Raw genomic sequence first — 15273 nt, forward strand, 5'->3', positions numbered from 1 at the left:
CTTTAGCTAAAATAAAATATAAAATCATATTAAATTGGTTATGGTGGCTTTACATGTAATATTTCTCTTAGAAAGTATAATTAATTTTTTAACCAATTACAATATTGGAACAAAATTTAAAAGTTTCTTATTGACATTCTGGTAAATTAATTAATTTGAAATTTATTACTATTTGTTTAAATATCTTTTATAAACTTTTGGAAATATATAGAATATTACTAACTGTTTAAATTAGTATTAACAAAAGTACTGATATCATTTTTAATAGATTTTAGCTTTTTTCTGTAGTAACTAAAATAGTACACCTCCATTAATAAATTTCTCCATTTTTTATAAATTCATTTAGTAGACATTACTCTACAGATACTGATTTCAGTTCTTTAAAAAGTAACCATGTCTCTCATTAATACTTAGCATGGAGGATAATCTCATTCCTTCAAGTTAGGACATACTATTATTATTTATATGTCTTTCTGTTGAATTGCTGCTGACACCTGCTTTAGTCATTCAAGCCTTCTTTGGAAAAACTGTAATTCTTTTACTTTCTATACACCCTTTCTGGTCTCCAGTGATTTGTCATTCTGTGTTTTCAATTCCATGCTGCTTTCTCTCACAAACTATTTCAAGTTTGTGAACCAATTCCATCTGGTCGGTTAAATCAAGTTGAACTTTCACCATCTGCTCTATTTGTCCATGCTCTGTACAGTCCAAATGACAGAACGGGACTTTGATGAAGGCCCTTGACCTCTCCCTTCAGTATCTCCTGGAGATGCATTTCAAAGGCCAAACAGCATATTCAAGAAATATTCACAGAAGCCTCAATTCTAAGGTGGTGGTCTTACTGCAGGAATAACATTCTTTACCTTCAGTCTTTATCTTGTATGTGAACTCAGGTGGCCCATTTTCATCCCCAGTGCCACAGCACTTTATAGGTATGTACTGGATATAATTCAGGGGAACACTAATGCAGTGTAAAACTTATAAATCGCAAAGAGTACTCAGTACTTGTCACTCATCATTTGTTATTATATCAATAATTTATTAATATAATTTACTAATATAAGTACCATTATTGTGATAATGTTCCCTTATACTAATGATTACTAGTGATATAAGAAAATAATACAATGAAAATATCGGTAAAACTTGTATACAAGGAATTAAGACTTCTTAGTTATTAAATGAGTTACATCTTATTCTCATAAAATAAGCATATACAAAATCATATATTACATGCTAAAATAAGAAGAGTGGAAAAGCAGTAAAAGACTTGTTATTTTCTCAATTTTTGTTTAAAGATTTATTTTTTAATTCTTTGTGTCTGTGTATGTGTGTGTCTCTCTGTGTGTATGTGTGTGCCAACAGAGGCTATAAACTTCAGATAATCTGGGTCTGTAGTTGCAGGCTGGTTGTCAGCCTCCTGATGTGTGTAACTCAGAATTAATTTGGGGTCCTTTGAAAGAGCAACAGACACTTTTTACTGTTGAGCCATCTGTTTCTTTATATTTAACTTTATATAAAATGTATAAATGGTGTTCATTAAAATCACCTTTAAAATAATGGATGTGAAATTTGACATTTGAACTGTGAATCTCTTAACTTTACACATTTTCCTCATTGATTTCAGCATTGTTATTATTGTTCTTCTCTCTCTCTCTCTCTCTCTCTCTCTCTCTCTCTCTCTCTCTCTCTGTATGTATGTATGTGGTATGTGCAAGTGTGTGTCCAAATGCCCATACAGGCCTTTGGTGTCTCCTTTAGTGTTAATCTGTCTTAAGTTTTGAGACGAGGTCTCTTACTGAGGCTTGAGCTCATAGGTTTGGCTGAGTTAGCTGTCAGAGAGCTCTTGGAATATACCTATTTCTTCTCAGACACCAGCTATGGGGTTTCAGTGAATTGCAAGGCTCTGAGATTGTCCTGAATGAAATAACAGGGAATAAAGAAATGATAGAAACACATTCAGAAATTCTGAGAACACTGAAGGTGGGGGCTGTGCCCTCCAAGAGACGCCTACCAGCAGCAGGCCAGCAACTCAGTGCATTTACTATACATAGCATGAATGAGTAGGAGGGCTCTTACGTTGTCTATTTAAGAAGAGCCTCAGTCTGCAGCTCTCTGAGAGAAGGAAGTTGATAATGTCTGCACACACTGTCAACATCTGCGCTTGGACCATGGGAGGCATTGCCATTCCTGTGGGTCAGGACACTGGGTTCCTTGACATATTCTAGGATCATGTGAATGGAACATATGCAATCAAGATTTCATCTGCATCCTACATGGGATTACTGGCACTCTACATAGCAACATTTTATGTAGGTATGGGGAATTCAGTCTGAGGTTTATTCGCTTGCCCCACAAGCACTTATCCACTCAGACATCTCAGCAGTCACTTTATTATTGCTTTATCTTTCATTTAAAAACTATAGTTTGCATTCTGGATTCATTTTGCTCAATAGTCTAAATATTTTATAAATAATGCTAACTCAGCCTTCTTATAACCCTATAACATAGGTGCTCCTATTAGTACCCTTTGTATGAAGGAAGATTTAACAAACGAAGACAGTTGTTAGTGCCATGTGTTTGTACACTGAAACTGTGCACGTCTTCGTTTCCCAGTCATATTCTTTGAATATGCCTCAAGTGACTAAACTCACAAGTTCCTTGAGACTGGGTGGCATGTGTAACAGCAATGCTGATTTCCTGAGTATTTTCGTACAGTCTTTCAAAACTGCTGCTTGGGTATGTGTGCATCAAATGATTCTTTGCTGTTCCACATCTGCTTTGTTGCTTGGTGACATATTTAGAGCAAATGTCATGCATTTCTAGTATTTGCACAAATGAATTCGGTAATTGGAGAGCTGCAGTGTATTAGAAAGTGCTATCATGATTCCTCTGCTTTCTTGATGTAATGCTGTGCATAATAGTATCCAAGGACGTATCTTAATCTTTCACTTTACTGTCGTGGTTTTAATTGTTCAAATTTCCTAATAGTATAGATGAGGTATGACTCAGTACATTCCTCACTTGGGGTTTTGTTTCTTTTTCTTACATTTTTAGTATCCTTTCCTATTGATTTCCTTGTTAAGAAAATTTGTGCTTAGATTTTATACTATGTAAGAGATTAAGGTGGCTGATTACCCGATTCTAATTTTATCACAGGGTTTATGAAACATACATCTCTTTGTTATATGCATTCCAGTTATTGCTTCTGTGGAGAGTGCAAGTTTTAGACTTGCATTTCAAAAAGAGAACTGCAAGGCTTCTAAAGAGTAAAAAAGAAAGAAAATGCCTGTCTGGTTCTTGTCTTGAAAATAATACTCAAATTTCATGAAATCTGCAAGGTCAACTAGAGTTCTAATATTTTATTATATAAACAATATATTTGCAAGGTATATATTTGCAGGCTGTTTTCTTCTTTTGTATTTATGCTGATAATGCAGACACTATTAAAATAGTTTTTAAAAGAATATTTGGTTGTAAATTTTGGAAATATATGAAAAAATACACCATTACTCTTTCTGTACACAGATCAGGTTGCAGTAAGTGAAGAATTAAGCCATTTAAATGAAGGAAGAAAATCACAATAGACCTGTTCCTTATGGAACTTGGTCATTTGCATCTCTTTGTATTTTCAAATCTATGATATATTTTGGGATGTTATTTATAAATAAGAGAAGTTTACTCACCTTGAGTATATAAAATTGACCTTTGTGAAATAATTTTTATTAGCACAAAAATATTAAAACCTTAAGGCATCATACTTGGCATTAAGAACACATATATAGATTTTTTTTTACCTCCTTTTGTTTACAGTGATGTAAGGCTACACACTACCTGCCAGTCATTGTAAGTTTCCAGTACAGTGAAGAAATATCGTACATAAGAATGCAGCTACTGCCACCAAGAAAAGCTAAAAAAAAAAAGCTTTCAGGGAAATACTGAGCAAATTGAGGAATGAACGTATTTATATTTCTTTAATGAGTAGGAGACATTGATGTGTGCTATCAATTTTGGGAATACAAAGCATTGTTTTCTAGTCATTTGTTGATGGACATTTGATCTAATTATTTTGTTTTCAACAATAGAAACGTTTATGAATAAACATGTGAGTCATTGTTTGACAATTAATAAGCATGCCAGTGGAAGGATCATCTGTTCATCTCAGATAAGATCACCAACAGACAGACTAAAGCAGGCATTCGGCTCAGTTCCCGCCTGGAAAGCTCATGAAGTTGGTGAAAATTACTTACTAGAGTGCCAGTGAAGTGTTCTTACAAGAACATGGACAGGTTATGAGGGGCTGTATCATTTTAGAAAATGTCTCCTTTTTCATCATTACTTCTCTACGAATCCTCAGGGAGGTGCAAGTCTGGTCGAGCCTCTCTCATTTCCATGAGTCTTATGTGCAAAAGTCTTTGTAGGCACCCACGGGTTCTGAGAGTTCCAGAATGCAAAGAACATGTCATAAATTCCAGAATATGTGGGTATAAGTTTTCACATGCTTGGAGTAACCATATTTTAGCATACCTGTTCAATCAGACTTTTTATGTTTAATTGGATTTTTGAACAGGAAAACAATGTTTTATTTATCCTCATCCCCCTTCTACTCTTTTTTTTTTTTTCATTTTTTAGTCTCATCTACTTTTTTTTTTCTAAAAAAAAGTTTATATATTTATATGTTTAAAAGTTTATATGTTGTCAGTGTCAACAATCTTGTCATGGACATCAGCCTCCTCACCTTAGCAATACATGTAAGCTCTTCATTACTGCTTGTGACATTTATGATTCATTTTTCTTTCCTTTTTTTTTCTTTTTCACGTATCTCCAATAAGATGACAGGGTTTGTGGGTTTGATGGAAGAAAAGAACTCTGAAGACAAAAGGAAGAAATTTTTGGATGACTTCAGATTCTTTTCTTTCTTCTTCTCTTAGGTCATCCATATCCCATATTTCCTTGTTGTGGTCTACTACATATTCTCCATTACCACACTTAAAACTTAATCAAATCTGAACTCTCCGAAACATTGTCTTCCAGCTCAGAATATTGTCTTGGAAATTTCTAAACGATTGCCAAAGTTCTGTGGCTCACTATTCTTGTGTCATAATTTGGAGATTGCATAAGAAGTCATCTTGGTTTTGGGTTCTTAGGGTTACCACTACCTATGATTACTGTGGCAGTGTTTCCAGTTTTTGTTTACTTATTAGGACACTAGTAAACTCAAGATGGTAATGGCAATTTACCATCCTATCTTTAGTGAGCAAGAGTTCCCCTTGTTCAATATGCTTACAGAGGTTTGGAAGAGGTAGTCATTTCTCTCTGCTGTTCTGATGTCTATTCAGGGGTGGTATTGTGCTTTCGTTGTACATTTCCTTTATGGTGTTCTAAGCTAGCCTGTAGGTTATCTCATAATGAGTGTTGAATAAACATTTTATATTCCGGATCCAAGAAAGTTATCACATGTAGAATGTGTAGATATTAATAGACAATTTATACTTTCTTTCTTATTGTCTATGTTTAACTTTATTTTTCCATGTAATTGAAACTATTTTTCTCACATAATATATCTGTATTACTGCTTCCTCTCCCTCCACTCTTCCCAATTCCTCCCTACTTCCCTGCTCACCTACATCTACTCCTTTTCTGTTTCTCATTAGAAAAAGAATATCCAAGAAAATATAATCATATAATATATTTATGTAATAGAAGCTAATATAAAAGCTAACATAAATAAACAAAATAGAAGAAAAGGGACATGAAATAATACAAGATAGAGAGATCCACTTGTTTGCACACTAAAGAATCCCATAAAACCCTAAACTGGAAGCCACAACCTATGCACCAAGGACCTGGTGTACACCCAATCAAGTCCTGTGCATGCTGCCTCAGTCTCTGTGTGCTCACAGGTGGTCAATCATGTTGATTTAGAGAGTCTTGTTTTTAGTATCCTGCACTTCCTCTGGCTCTTACATTTTTTTTCTGCCTTTTCTTCCACAGGGTTCCTGAGGCCTGTGAGGAAAAAAAATTGAGGGAAATATTCTATATGAAGCTGAATGTTCCGTTATCTTTTTCTGCATAATGTCTGGGTGTAGGTCTTTGCATTTGCTCCCATCTGTTGCAGGAAGAAGCATGTGTGATGATGTCTAAGCAAAACAGGGATCTATGAATGTAGTGATTAGTCATTAGGAGTCATTTGATTGCTATTTTTGCTGTTTTTATTTTTTTATTTAGATGAGTAGTATTTGGTATTGTCCTATGTCCAAGGCTTTCATGGTTCAGGTTATTGATCAGCTAAGCAGTGTCAGTTACAGGTTCCATCTAGTTGAATGGTCCATAAGTCACATTAGATATTGGCTGCTATTTGTACAAGCTTTGTGCCACCATCACCCTAGCATATCTTAAAAGCAGGACACTCTTGTAGATCAAAGATTTTGTCACTTGCCTGGTTACATTTCTCCTTTGGTAGCATGCACAACAACTTCCTGTATTAAAGATAATATAAATTAGGAGTGAAGACTCAATGTAGACACTAACTTGACCTCTACATGGTCATTGAGTTGTGTCAGTATTGTCTTCATCAATGGGGCCAAGTGGCAGGTTTGTAGAAAACAACCCATAATCTTGAGGTAGATTGATTCCTGTCTTCTTGAGAAACTGATACACTGACATCCACAATAGCTGTAAAAGTTTGCATTCCCACCATCAATGAAAGGGTGTTCTCTTTGCTTCATATTGCTAACATTATGAGAGTTATAAGATGAAATCTCAAAGTAGTTTTTATTTGCTTTGTTTCTGGTGAGTAAGGATGTTAAACATTTCTGTCAATCAGGTTCATTGTCTCTACTTTTATTTTGAGATCTTTGATCAAATGGGAAGTATTTTGCAGGGTGAAAAATATGGATCCACTATATTCTACACCATATGTCTAGTTAGATCGGGGCCATTTATTGAAGATGATGTCTTTTATCCAGTGTTTATTTCCATTTTTTTAAATCAAGAATCAGGTGCCCATAGTTGTAAATTTATGTTTTGGTGTTTAATTTCATTCCATTCATTAGCATTACTCTTTTTTGTGCCAATAACATACTGTTTTTTATTAACTGTAGCTCCATAGCACAACTTGAAGTTGGGGGATTGTGGTACTTCCAGCAGTTATTTTATTATTCAACATTGTTTTAGATATCCCCAGTGCATTTGTGTTTCCAAGTGAAGCTAAAATTGTTCTTTCAATAAATTTGGAAAATTTGTTGGAATTCTTATGGGCATTGCATTGAATATACATCACCCACACCCCCCCACACCCTCCCACACACACATACAGTTTCTTTGAGGCAGGGTTTCCTCTGTGTGTAGCCCTTACTATCCTGGAACTCTATGTTAACCAAACTGACCACAAACTTACGTAGGTCCACCTGCCTCTGCCTACTGAGTCCTGGGATTAAAGGTGTGCCCTATCAAAGCTAGCTGGCAGCTTCTTCTTGTTGTTGTTGTTTTAACTTTAAGTAACATTATCCTTCCTAAAGGATGAAAACTTTGGTGTTGTATATAGGAATCTATTTAAGCTGATGTGTGGTTTTGTAGATCAGAGACGCTGCATCTGGCACAGGTTGCTCACCAAGGCCAGCTGGACTGGGACTGAATGAGCATGTGATCAGACCGGACTCTCTGAATGTAGCTGACAATGAGGGCTGACTGAGAAGCCAATGATAATGGTACTGGGTTTTGATTCTACTGCATGTACTGACTTTTTGGGAGCCTACTCTGTTTGGATGCACACCTTCCTAGACCTGGATGGAGGGGGGAGGGCCTTGGACTTCCCACAGGACAGGGCACCCTGACTTCTCTTAGGACTGGAGAGGGAGAGGGGAGTGGGAGTGGGAGGAGTGGGAGGGAAATGGGAAGAAGGGGGGAAGTGGAAATTTTTAATAAATAAATAAATTTTTAAAATATTGTGAAGTAGAAACAAAATTATATACTAATATATAATATTTCAACATCTATTAAAGAAAGACCACACTTTTTCTCTAAATTACTTCTTTACCTTCTCCTAGACCAGAAATTCACAAAAATCAACTTGCTAGTCTCTTTTCTGCTTCATAGACTATCTGTGTCAGACTTTAATGTGAAGACATGTTAGTTCTGTAACTTCTTATATTATTGAAGATTGTTTTGGCTTTTGAAGGTCCTTTTCATTTCATTTCAAAATAAATCCTAATCTTGATTTCTCAAAAAAACCCACTTGCCTTGATTTTAATAAGGGATGTATTAAATATCAGTAATTGAGGAATGTTACCTTTAAAATACCAATTCTAACATTCATAATAAATGAACATTTTTCATTTATTTATAGCTGTTTTAATTTCTTAATTGATTGTGCTCATTTTCATGTTTTTCCTTGAACATTTCAAGGAAATGATAGTGCATAAATATTATTTTTGTTTTAATTTTCAGTTCCTTGCTAGGCTGCAAATGCAATTCATTTTCCTTTATCATTATTTATTGTCTATCTTAAACTTGCTGATGTTATTTGTTATCTTTACTAGCCTTTACCAATTGCATCTGATTTTCTACCTAAACAACAGTTTCATCTACAAACACAGACAGGCTTTTTATGTCTTGTAACAGTTTTGAATATATTTTATTTTTCAACCCCTTAGTTTCTCAACACAGTAGTTTTATCTCAAATATCTAACTTGAATTCATGGTATGATAAATGACCTTTAACTTAATGAAGAATTCATATTTACAGATGATAGATGACTCAGTTTGCTAAACATCATGTTTTTAGATTTATGAGGGAGAATTGTTTATATTGATGATAAGATGCACCCTACTGGAGCTATTTTGATATATCAAAATCTCACACTGAAATCATGGCATAGACTTTATATTATTAACGTGTGGTTAGTTGCATCTTCATTAGTTGGAATATTTGATTGTTGAATGTATACTACATACTCCATACTGAACCAAAAACTCAGGAGTCAGTGTTTGGATTTTTTTTTTTGTTTTTGTTGTAGTTTGACAAATTTGTTGGGTTAAGAATCACTGCTTCGGACAATGAGAAATAGGAAAGGTTTAGTTTAGAAATTGGGGTTTTTTAGATTAATATAGATTCTTTTTCTAATATTAAAGGCATTTTCTCTTATATTTGAGGGAATATATGACAAAGAGATAATAGCTGATTCTAAGATCCAAGATGTCTAAGAAGTTCATAAGTGAAAAATTTAAAAAATACAAAAGATGTTATCCAGTTTACACAGTGTTTCCTGCTCTTGCCAAATTTTCTTCTCTATGTTTTAAAGCAGTTGATACACAAGCTATTTTAATTCAAAATTATATTTTTTCTAGTAGACAAGATGGCACTGTCCCTTTTCCTTGTTTCTATCTCCTTTAACTTATAGGATGATAAGCACAGTGATTAGAAATGAGGGAAGAGTTGGTTTTGGTGATTCAGCTTCATTCTGTGTTCCTTGAATTTTCTCATCAACTCTTGACACCATCTATTTAATAGTATTTCTTTACAAAACAGTTACACAAATATATAATATTAAACTTCATCCTGTCATTATCGTTGATACAAAAATACTCAATAAATACTGGCAAACCAAATCCAAGAACACATCAAAAAGATCATTTACCATGATCAAGAAAACTTTATCCCAGTGACCCAGGGATAGTTAACTGTACAAAAATCTGTTAGTGTAATCCACCACATAAACCAATTGAAAGAAAAAAAACCACATGATTATCCCACTAGATGCTGAAAAAGTCTTTGACAAAATCTTTGACACCCCTTTATGATTAAAGTCTTGGAGATATCAGACATAAAAAGAACATACCTAAACCTAATAAAACAAAATGCAGCAGTCCAATAGCCAACATCAAATTAAATGGAAAGGAACATTAAGCAATTCCACAAAATTTCAGTGACAAAATAAGGCTGTCTGATCTCTCCATATGTATTCAATAAAGTTCTTGATGTTCTAGCTATAGCAATAAAACAATAAAAGGAGATAAAGTGATAAAAATTGGAAAGAAAGAAATCAAAGTATTGCTGTTTGTAAATGATATGATAGCATTCATGTGACCCCCAAAAGTCTAGGAATCTTGTATAACTGATAAACACTTTTAGCAAATTGACTAAATAAAAAATAACCTAAAAACCAAAACAAATCAAAATGACAACAAAAACAAAAACAAAAAACATTAGCCCTCCTATACACAAACAAAAAGCTGGCTGAGAAAATAATTAGGGAAACAGTATCATTCAAAATAGTGACACATATAGCATAATATCTTGGTGTAATATAACTAAGCAAGCGAAAGACTTTTATGGCAAGAATTTCATATCTTTGAAGAAAGTAATTAAGGTGATATCGGAAGATGGAATGATCTCCCATGCCCATAGATTACCAAGAGAAAGATAGTAACAATGGCAATCATACCAAAAACAATCTACAATTACAGGTCAATCACCATTAAAATCCCAACATAATTCTTTACAGAACTTGAAAGAACAATACTAAACTTCATAAGAACAAGGAAAAAACATAAGCAATTCCAGGATAGTGAAAACAAATCTGTACAATAAAAAAACTCCTGGAGGTATAGCCATCACTAATTTCAAGCTGTACTACAGAGCTGTAATAATAAATACTTTATAGTATTAACATAAAAGCAATGAAAATGAATCAAAGATTCATATGTAAATACAAATACCTATAAACACCTAATTTTTGATAAAGATATCAGAATTATACAATAAAAAAGAAAGAAAGCATCTTCAACAAATGATGCTGGTCTATCTGGATGTCAACACGTAGAAGAATGCAAATAGATCCATTTGTATCACCTTACAGAAAATTCACAACCAAGTGGATCAAAGACCCCTATATAAAACAAGATACACTGAACTTGATAGAAGAAAAAGTGGGGAATAGCATTGAACACATTGGTACAGGAGACAACATCCTGAATAGAACACCAATTGTGCAGTCACTAATATCAACAATTAATAAATGAAACCTCATGAAACTGAAAAGCATCTATAAGTAAAGGATTCTGTCAAAAGGTAAAAAAATGACAGCCAATAGCATGGGGAAAGATCTTCAGCAACCCCACATCTGACAGAGGTTGATTTTCAAAATATATAAAGAACTCAAGAAACTGGCCATCAACACACCAAATAATCCATTTTTTTTTTTAAAAAAAAAATGGGGCACAAGACTACTTTTAATGTACCCTAGAGGTTTTATTGTTTTATGGTTCAGTTTTATTTAATTCCAGAAGTTAAAAATAAATTTCTTTTTCAATCCAGTCATCATTCAATAATGTGTTATTTAATCTCAGTGATCTTGTTCAATTACTAATGATTTATTTCTTTTGTATTGTCTTAACCTTTATTGTATGTGGTATAGTGGATAAATGGAGTTATTTCAATTTTTCCTAACCTGTTAATGTGTGTGTGCACACTCATAATTGCACACATGCATGTGTTTATGTTCCAGTGTGTGGTCTACTTTAAAGAAACTGTGTGGGTGGCTGAATAAAATGTATACTCTTTGGTGTTTAGGTGAAATATTCTACAGATATTTTTTATATCCCTGTGATATATGTCATTTAATTCTAATTTTTCCTTGTTTTCTTTTTGTCCAGAAGGCCTACCAAATGCAGAAAATGAGACGCTGAAATCACGTTTCAAGTGGAGTGAATCTGTTCCTTTAAGACTATCATATGATTTATGGAATTAGGTGAGACAGAATAATATCCTGCTGTTTAATTATTCCCTTAATTACGTTATAATGAAGTTTCCTTCATATTTGCTGCTTAACTTTAGCTTGTAGTCAATTTTAATAAATATTAGGATAGCAACACCTTCCTGGTCCATCCTATTGTCTTAGACGTCATGAGAATATTTTTTTTTTGTACAACTGAAATAATTGTGAGCTTGACTTGCCTTGATGAGAACTACCTGATCATTGGCCATTAAATGAATGACTTTTTTAGTAATAATTAGAGACACTTATGACTGTTGATCACTTTTTGTGCATTGCTTTGGTTGGATCATGAATTTCCTGCTGATTATTATTATTATTATTATTATTATTATTATTACTATTCCATTCAGTCTATAATACTAAGAAAATATAGACCTTGAATTATGCATCACTAAACTCCATCTCAATAATAAACTTTTGTATACATTATTTACCAGACTTATATTTCCAAACTATATCAATTTTTCTTTTTATAATAACTGTGAATTAATTCTTTTAATACATCAGAAATATGTTTTCTTTTACCTCTTAACTCAGTGCTTATTTTTATTTAAAGAATATTGATTGATAATTTATTTTCGGCAAATTTATAGCTGAGAAAACCAAGGAAAGAAACATGCCTTGCATTAGGTTAAAAACAAGTAAACAGTTGAGCTGAAGAGCCTCCCTGGACCATCTGAATTCAGCCTCAGCTTCTTAGTAATCACATAGACCAGAGAGAATATATCTATTTACTTCGCTTTTATTGTTTGAATTTTTGAGTCAAATTATTTAATATTTATAGCACTACATTGCATACTTACATATCAATTATAAAATGAATTAAATGCATAACTGAGAAGATCATTGACATTTAAATAAGAGAATTAATTCAATTTAATATTAAAAGGCAAAGCTATATTATGACTTAGCTTAAAAGTAATTAATTAAGTCTTATTATACCTTATGGAGTGGTCAGTTGAATGTTAGAAAGTTTAGAGAGATGCTAGAAATTTGCAAATCAAATATAACATTGTCATTTTAATAGAAGATAAAGCCCTAAAATGTTGTAGAGAAATACTCTGTTATAGAAAATCAGATGATCCAGATTGATTGGAATGAAAATCTGTTGACGGAAAAATGTTTTGGGAGTGAACAGCTGCTGAAGTTGGCTGTCACTATAAATAAAGCCAGCTAGACCACAAGAGAAGAATATTTGAAATTTTGAAACTTCATTATGCCATCTGGAAATAGACTAATCAGAGAATAGAGATTTGGAGAAAACAATAAATAATTTACAAAACAATAAGACAAATGTGTTATCTGTGTCCTAAATCTCACTGTTGATTTTCCACAGGAATATTGTGCTGGGTCTATTTCTATTTCCCGTGTCTTCTTTAGTCTTGATCTCCTATTGAGCTCATGTAGTTGGTGATTTGTTAGTGTGTAATTTTCATGAACACATTAGATTCTATTTTATAACTCAGGTTCAACATCCATAAATCAGGTCACTGAAACAAAGCACGTACAGAGATTTTCTACATGGACATCACCATGGTAGTTTTTGTGCGAGTTGTTTTGCCAGAACAGGGAGTTATGCAGAAGGGACAGGAGTACTGGAGAGTGGGAAACAGAGACAAAGGCAGAAAGAGGGAGAATGCTGATGCAAACTCTTTATACTCATTTTATAAAAGCTCTCCTTCATGTCTAAACTCTATAGTGCTGAAAAGAAACATGCCAGAAAATGAAGAAAAAATTAACTGCCATATTTAATCACATGAATCAAACAACAATGAAACTACATCTTTAATGTGTTATTTTCTCAGCATGTATATATATATATATATATATATATATATATATATATAGTTACTTCCCTAGGACTGACTGTATCACCTAAAGGAGCTATGCTACAGTGCACAGACTCTCCAACAACCATTGCAATCTTTGATTGTCCTGAAGTAAATATCTGAGACCTATGCCTCGAGCGTGAGCCCACCCCTGACTGCCTGGAGAACTAGGACCCAGGGGCTAGGTGCCCAGAGACCTAGTATATGTCTTGTGAAAATAAAATGTCACTATAATAATGCCTAAGAGTATTCTGCTATACTGATAGATTGATGTCTAGCCCAGTAGTTGTCAGAGAGGATTCAACCTGTAAATGATAAAAACAAATGCATTGACCCATGGTCAAACATTAGGCCAAGCACAAGGGATCCTGCTGAAGAGAGTGAGGAAGGATTTTAAGAGCCAGAGGCTCAAGAAAAACACAAGAAAACCGACAGAATCAACCAACTTGATCTCACAGGAGCTGACAGAGTTTGGATCAACAGCCAGGGAGCCTGTGTAAGACTGACATAGGCCCACTACATATATGTAACAGCGGGGTTGCTTGGACTAATGGTGAGATTCCTAGTACTGGGAGAAGGGTCTGTCCCTAAGACTATGGCTCACTTTTGGGAATCTATTCATCGTACTGTGTCCTTTTCTGAATAGAAAAAGAGGAGGAGTAGGTGGGGTGGGGAGGAGAGGAGGGAGGAGAAACTGTGGTTGAGATGTAAAATAAATAAATAAATAAATGTAATTAAAAACAAAGAAAAATAAAACAAATAGATATTTTACAACATATATAACAGGGCACACTTTAATCAGGAGGACAAGACAATAGTCAAGGAGAACCCTGCAATAATCTCCTTCCGTGCAGACATGATAGTGTTCCAAACATCTAGAACACATGACATCCACATAGTTCTTTCCTGTATATGGATGACTCACAACCTATTTGGATTAGATCAGTGGTAGACATTGTAAGCTTTTTTGCTTTCTATCAGAAAGCCTTCTGCTAGACAGTTATGTTATCTTTAAAGTTTCCAAGAGCCAACCTTAAGCAATCATTTTCAATGGCCACTTAAGAATTCCAGAATGTCATGTATCCTAGGACCAAAATACTTACTTGGGTCCAATTTTAGAGACCAATAATTAAAATCTACCATTCTAGATTTTTGTTTTATAGGTTGCTAACTGTGGGAAGTGGCAGGTACTAGCTGAAACATGCTTCAAATCTAATCTGTGATGTCATCTAACGCAGCAGTAATAAGCATCCCAGCAGTGTTTCAGGGTGTGTTATTTTCTTGTATGGTATGACAGTTACCTTAACTTGCTCACAAGAAGGTTTTGAGGGAAGAAAATAGTTACCAGCTACTTTCTGTATAGTGGATACTTGAGATTTTAAACTGATTCTAGAAAAATTTATATAAAATAATTTATCTAAAAACGGATGCCTCAAGAAAAATACAGTTCACAGAACACCACCAAGATTGTAAGGAAAACTAACACTGTCACAGCTGCATTCTGAAGAGTATGCATTCAATATTGTGAGTTTACAATAAATAAAAGAGCTTTTAACTCAGAATGCTTTAGACAAACCTTACAATAAGAAACCTAAGCCATTTGTTACCTAAAAGATAGAATTTAAACTCAAGATTGAGTTCACCATCTCCTTATTTGCTCTTTAGTT

General features: G+C 33.9%; 1 long non-coding RNA gene across 2 annotated transcripts in view; it reads left to right on the forward strand.

The window, feature by feature from the left end:
* Nucleotides 1–711: 711 nt before the first annotated feature.
* LOC119800099 overlaps nucleotides 712–15273 on the forward strand; it is a 38209-nt gene continuing 23647 nt past the window's right edge. For both annotated transcript variants that reach the window (XR_005282981.1, XR_005282982.1), the window contains exons 1-2: nucleotides 712–932; nucleotides 11656–11750. This is a non-coding gene — a long non-coding RNA (uncharacterized LOC119800099). The remainder of the gene's footprint in view (nucleotides 933–11655; nucleotides 11751–15273) is intronic.

This window comes from Arvicola amphibius, chromosome 13 (genome assembly GCF_903992535.2).
Source record: "Arvicola amphibius chromosome 13, mArvAmp1.2, whole genome shotgun sequence".
Lineage (NCBI taxonomy): Eukaryota > Metazoa > Chordata > Mammalia > Rodentia > Cricetidae > Arvicola > Arvicola amphibius.